The sequence below is a fragment of the Sinocyclocheilus anshuiensis genome, unplaced genomic scaffold (genome assembly GCF_001515605.1).
Source record: "Sinocyclocheilus anshuiensis isolate Anshui unplaced genomic scaffold, SAMN03320099.WGS_v1.1 scaffold2853, whole genome shotgun sequence".
NCBI lineage: Eukaryota > Metazoa > Chordata > Actinopteri > Cypriniformes > Cyprinidae > Sinocyclocheilus > Sinocyclocheilus anshuiensis.
In genome coordinates this window covers 89,814-96,341 of record NW_015536645.1, presented here as the reverse complement: position 1 = coordinate 96,341, position 6,528 = coordinate 89,814, and the positions used below count along the sequence as shown (strand labels likewise).

The 6,528-nt window shown below is 33.5% G+C and overlaps 1 protein-coding gene across 1 annotated transcript in view; it reads right to left on the bottom strand.

Annotated features, from left to right (window-relative positions):
* Positions 1-6,528, bottom strand: part of LOC107654343 (gastrula zinc finger protein XlCGF8.2DB-like) — a 12,369-nt gene that overhangs the window by 4,932 nt on the left and 909 nt on the right. The gene's annotated exons all lie outside the window — the stretch shown is intronic.

Here is a 6,528-nt window from a genome sequence, read left to right as displayed (position 1 = left end):
GATTTTTGTTGGGGGGGGGGGGTTTGCTGACGATTCTGTAATTTCGGTCAAATCCAGACTATTTTCGCTGTGTATATAACATACAATACACTTCAAATGATTAGTGGTATATGTAAATATGCACTACATCAATGACAAGACGACACAATCTAGCTGTTGTGGGAAAATAGCGTAATAAATCATACCTGTCACAGTCTTTGTTCTCCCATCCACCACGTTTAAACTTTATGGCCCACCCATCTCGGGAATTTGGGTATCAAAATTATTCCTGAACTTCCCAGTAGTAAATACGACATCAGAGGGTGTTCATGTGCAATGTTTACCAAGGAAACTCGTATTTACGATAATTCTGATAGCACGTGAAGGCAGCATAAGACATGAAGGCTATGTTTGCATTTAACTAATGGTTTTCGCAGTTATTCTTTTTCCCTGTTCATATGAAAGCAGTTCTAAATACTGTAAAGAAGGCTCTATGGGCTTTTTGCATGTTCAGATCACAAAATTCTGACAAGTTGAAAACAGTGGTACTACGCAATGCTGATCAGGCTGTCATGAAATCTTAGTTTCAAAACTTTCAAACATGCATTTTTTTTTTTAAAGCTTTCCATCAACAAATTTCTTTTTAGGCATCAGTAGCCAGGTCTGAGGTGTTTGTGAACATTAATTTAAAACCTCTACTAATGATTTTACATCTTCTTGATGCATTTTCCAGAGCAAGTGCTTAAAAATCTGGAAAAAATCAGTTCCATTAGGAAAGCTAATAGATTTTCACATTTTTAAAAATGTATTATTAGCAGTCATGTTGTTACTTGAAACTGAAATTACACATATTTTTAAATTAACATTTGTATTTGATTTGACTGATTTAAGTCGTTACCGCAACACCTGTTACGAAACACTTGGACCTGAGCTACTGGACTTTGACCTCTTCCTGAACATTTTTTATTTACAAATTCAACAGCAACACGTGAAGGCAGCATAAGACATGAAGGCTATGTTTGCATTTAACTAATGGTTTTCGCAGTTATTCTTTTTCCCTGTTCATATGAAAGCAGTTCTAAATACTGTAAAGAAGGCTCTATGGGCTTTTTGCATGTTCAGATCACAAAATTCTGACAAGTTGAAAACAGTGGTACTACGCAATGCTGATCAGGCTGTCATGAAATCTTAGTTTCAAAACTTTCAAACATGCATTTTTTTTTTTAAAGCTTTCCATCAACAAATTTCTTTTTAGGCATCAGTAGCCAGGTCTGAGGTGTTTGTGAACATTAATTTAAAACCTCTACTAATGATTTTACATCTTCTTGATGCATTTTCCAGAGCAAGTGCTTAAAAATCTGGAAAAAATCAGTTCCATTAGGAAAGCTAATAGATTTTCACATTTTTAAAAATGTATTATTAGCAGTCATGTTGTTACTTGAAACTGAAATTACACATATTTTTAAATTAACATTTGTATTTGATTTGACTGATTTTAGTCGTTACCGCAACACCTGTTACGAAACACTTGGACCTGAGCTACTGGACTTTGACCTCTTCCTAAACATTTTTTATTTACAAATTCAACAGCAATGTATACTCCGATAGCACCAAATTACAGCAATTTATTCATGAGTAAATTTGAATGAGATTATATCTACAACAAACCTTTTTATTCATATTGGTTTGGACGTGATATATTGATATTTGTTTCTTGGTATGGTCAGAAAGAGATCTAGATAGATTTGTGTCATTTATCAACTCTATTCATTTCGATTTTTGATGTTTGCAGGTCGTTGTTCTCGTCTGTTATGATGTTGTTGTTTTTTTATTAGGAATAATTTTATGGCTGTACAGCACTTTGGTCAATGTCCTGTTGTTTAAATAGTGCTTTATAAATAAACTGAAACTGAGATTTGCAATGTACATAATCATGATACCATACATTTTTAAGATGTCAGAGTGACTAAAATAAAAGGTTTATTACAAACAACTGTGTATCGATTGTTTTTTTTTTTTTCTCTCCATTGTTGTGTTTGGTGTAAAATTATGCCCTATATAAATGTAATTGTTTTATGTATCATTGTGGATGTGGTTAACAAATAAGTGTGGGTGTGATTTTAGATACCAAACATGTTAAATATTTAGCATTGGTCAAACTCATTAACTGATAGTGACGTCAACACAGAATTGGTTGTTTAAATGTTGGGTAGAGATATTGGATTGCCTAATACTAAAGAAGTGTATGTTTTTCCTCTATATCTAAAATAAAATAACTGCTGTGTAAATGCATTTTTGTCACCTCTGAGCAGCATGGAAAATATAAAATACATACAAAAATTGTGTAAATACAACTAAACACATCAGGTTCAGCTTCTGTGCCACCAATGCAGTGCAAAGACTTTGTTTCTACTGATTTCATTTAATTTGTAAAAGCCTTCAGTGTGTCATTACTCTAATTTGATTTAAGAATTTTACACAATATGACACACTTAAAATGCCCTTGGAAATCAATACAAAAATTGCCCTTTGGTGGAAAACATAATGAAAATGTAATCTGACTTAATATGCATGTCAATACATCAGAATAAGTCATTGTGATTGATCTCATAATTTTGCAGCATTTACAGTAACGACCGCTTGTCACGATCTCCAGCTAGAGTGCCCATGAGCTCCTCTAGAGGGCACTCCATCCCAGACCTTTGCCAATGTTTCACGGACTCCATTTCCCATAACACCCCACACCTAGGAACTGATTGCATACACCCTTGTTTCCAATCAGGAGGACTATTTAAGCTGTACACAAACCCACTCACATTGCAAAGTGTTGTTCAGCTGTAAGCGGACTCTACTGAGCGTATTTCCATCTTTTCCTGCCTTGTTTTTGCCTTGCCTGTTTTTTGGACCTTGGACTGTTTCCCTGTTTTTTTGTGATTGTTTGCTGCCTGCCCTGACCATTGCCTGTTTCTTGGATTACCCTTCGCCTTGCCTTGGATTCTGTTGTTTGCTGGTGTTCGACCCTGCCTGTCTTGACCACGATCTGTTTTAAATAAAGCTTGCATTTGGATCTTATTTGTCACGCCCTGTCCGTTACACCACTTTACATACAGTTTTAATGTTATCATTAATATTAGTTTTAGGTACACCTCTTTGATTTAGTGGTGATGAAGAGGTATTTGATGGTGCTGTGATAGTACTTACAATTAAAAAGCTTAGGGAAAACTGGCCTATAGCAGGTAAAATCACATATATCCCTTACACGTTATGGGTGTAACTGGGTGGATGACATGACATGCAGTTCTACCTGTCCATGATGTCATATACTAATAAAAATGGGTATTTGTTAAAAATTTATATCTTTATGTTGTTCCTCTGACAAGATATTATTACAGCATACCATAGCGTTACTGCTCTATAAAGACCTCTACTTCAGATTTTTATCTAAACATCAAAATTGTCATATGGTGTGACTGACAAGCATTTTGTTAGATTTATAACAGGGTTTGTCAGAATTATTCTAAAATGTCTGGAAAGGCTGAGGAGAGATGTCTTACTCTGCATGATGATTTAGAAAAATAATACAAAATCTAATGGATCTGCACAAAATAATGTTAAATCTTAAGATAGTAATGATAAAGATTTATGGTGAAGTTAGTTACTTAGGGAGAGTATATCCCAATTTCATTTTATATAGAATAACTTTTATGTCACACCATATGACAATTTTAGGCACAAATGCAACGAATTGGTAAATAAATCCAATTTCCAATACAAAATCTAAAAGACCACATATTTTTGGGGAAATTCAAGAGTCAGTACAACACAGCTCAATATTTTTTATGCCTAATATTTGAAGTTTAAAAAAAAAAATGTTTTCAGGCTTATATGTCAACCACCCAACTCCATATTCTGCAGTGGTGACCATAGAAAGACAATTTCCGTCAACATTTTATGCTGTAAGAACAGAATACAAAATTACTCCTAGTGATTCTTCAGAAATATCATTCATGTCTGTAGAGCTGAACATTTGAATACGGATCAAATGCGTGAGTTCAGCTTTGAGAATGAAACCAACCTGTTAGTTCCTCAGTATCTTCATGTTTGACTCTGAACGCTTCTTCGATCTTCACATCTTCACTCTCCTCTTTAATAAACGCCATCTGTAGATGAGAATAATTATAGAAATAAAATACTAGTCCGAACTAAATCTCTGGGTGCGTCTCAATCAGCTCTAGTTCAGTACTCAACGCACTAGTAAGGGAGTCAGTGAGAGTTAATGGACTTTAAAAAAAACACTCAAAACTAGCACTACAAATTAATAACAGAACATAAATTTAGTTATGCTTTATAACACAAATAAATATTTATCGTCTGTTAGTAAAAGCTGTTATTCATCTTACGGTTTGTTCTCGTTGCATATAGAGGGTGTGCACGTGACGTCACTGTCAACCGGAGTCACTGAGTGGCAAAAAACTGAGTGGCAGCATTGGTTTTTAGCGTGAATGCCACAAAAAACACACAAAACGCATCTAAAATGGGAAAGAGCTTTGCTATTGACTGGACAAATAGATTTGACAAGAAATCTAAGGTCTATTTTTACAAGCTGCCGAAAACTACAGAAAACAGAAGCAAATGGATCGCTGCAATTCACACAGTCAGACTCCAGTCAGCAAAGCATGGATTTGCAGTTATCATTTTGTCAATATGTTGAATTTTGATTCAAGATTAATTTTCTCCCGATATAGTCTCGGTTCGGTTAGCTTCTGAGGGGTCTGAGATAGGGTTGCAAAGGGGTGGAAAATTACGGAAACTTTCCAAAAATCCCTAGAATATTCCAAAAAATCCTGGAAAGTTTCCAAAATTTCTGGAATGTTTCCGAAATGTACTGGAAATTTTCCACCTTTTTGCAACCCTAATTTTTATTATTTAAAAACAAAACGAAGACTAAATATTGACATTCCATACCATGGAAATCCAAACATTATTAAAAATAATATTAAAGTACCATGGCATGAAACAAACAAACAAAAATAATTCAAAAATTCAAACATGTATAACATAACACTATGTATATTATTATAATAATAATAATAATAATATATGTTTGCATTTTGTTTCCATGCTGTGGCATTTTAGGATTAAGGTGCAGTAGTATGAAAATAAAAATGCAAACATTAATAAAGTAAAATATTTATTTATATTATAATAATATATTTGTTTTTACTAAAACAACTTCAATATTCAAAAATCAAACCTGTCTTTTTATTGTAATGTGTAAGAAATATTGAGAAGAAATGTATATAAAATTATCTTAATTTACATTTTAAAAATTCTTTCAGTCTATTTTATAGTTGTTTAAATGTTTAAAATATGAATTGGATAAAATGGTTTATTTTAAAATCAGCAGTTGTGTACGTTTACCATGAAATTGTATTGTGTATATGTCACCTTCCTGTATATATTGTATCTGAATTGGCCATTTAAAAGAATGAATAAGTGAAGGTTTGTTTCCTGATGGCCATCAAACATTCATGTGTTTTGTTGGAACAGAGAGTTTGCACGGGGACTGTGTGACGGCGCAGCTGAGTCGACTCATGTGGCTGTACCTGAACTCTGGCCAGGAGCTCTTTCTGCAGGCGCTGAAGGGAATGGTGCTGCAGTGCGCTCAGGCCTGTCTCAGCCATCTCAACACGCTTCAGGCCTGACCTCATACACTCACACAAACCTTTTAAGTGTTTTAACTGCCTTTTTATAACATGCCTATGATTGATTTTTTTTAAACTGTTTTTAGACTTATTTTTTTGCAACCTTCACTTTAAGTTGTCAGTCCTCCGGTTTTAGTGCACAAAATCATTCATTCTCAATTTATGTCTGAGTAAATGCAGTGCACATACAACGATAATCGTTTTAGCATGCCAAATGATCTCGTCTCCTTTTGAGATGCTTTTATTGTAACTATCATGTGACTTTTTACTTGGGTTGATCTTACCATGGTAGACTGCAGGGTTGCTGATTTATTAAAGCACCTCTATGCTCCACTTAAGTCTTACTGTTTTTCCTTAAGTTTTGAAAAACCCTGAAGTACAGATGAAACCAGTGCATTTTTATTTTTTTTTTAAGTTAGTTTCTGGAGAGAATGCAGTTTATATAGTTGCATATAGTTTTGAAAAATGTGTAAATTCATTTGACATAGCAAGGCTTTTTAAGTGAACTGCAACAACTTGATACCTTAAATGTTTTTTTTTTATTTAAAAGCTTTAATTTGAATTTCGATTGGTCAAAGCACCTGAAATAGACTTTGACCATTTAATTTAGAAATGTAAATGAAACGCACACACTATAGTTTACACCAAGGTTTGAATGTGCATCATTCATTTTCTTAAAGAAAAAAATGTAATCTACACAATTTTTTAAATCAGTTATTGTTAGCAAAAACATTTCAACAAACCGATGTAGAAAAATACTTTATTTGACATTTGTACAAATGAAAAGCATTTTACAAAATGGAAAAATAGTTAATACTTTTGAGAACAATTTTTTTTTTTTTTT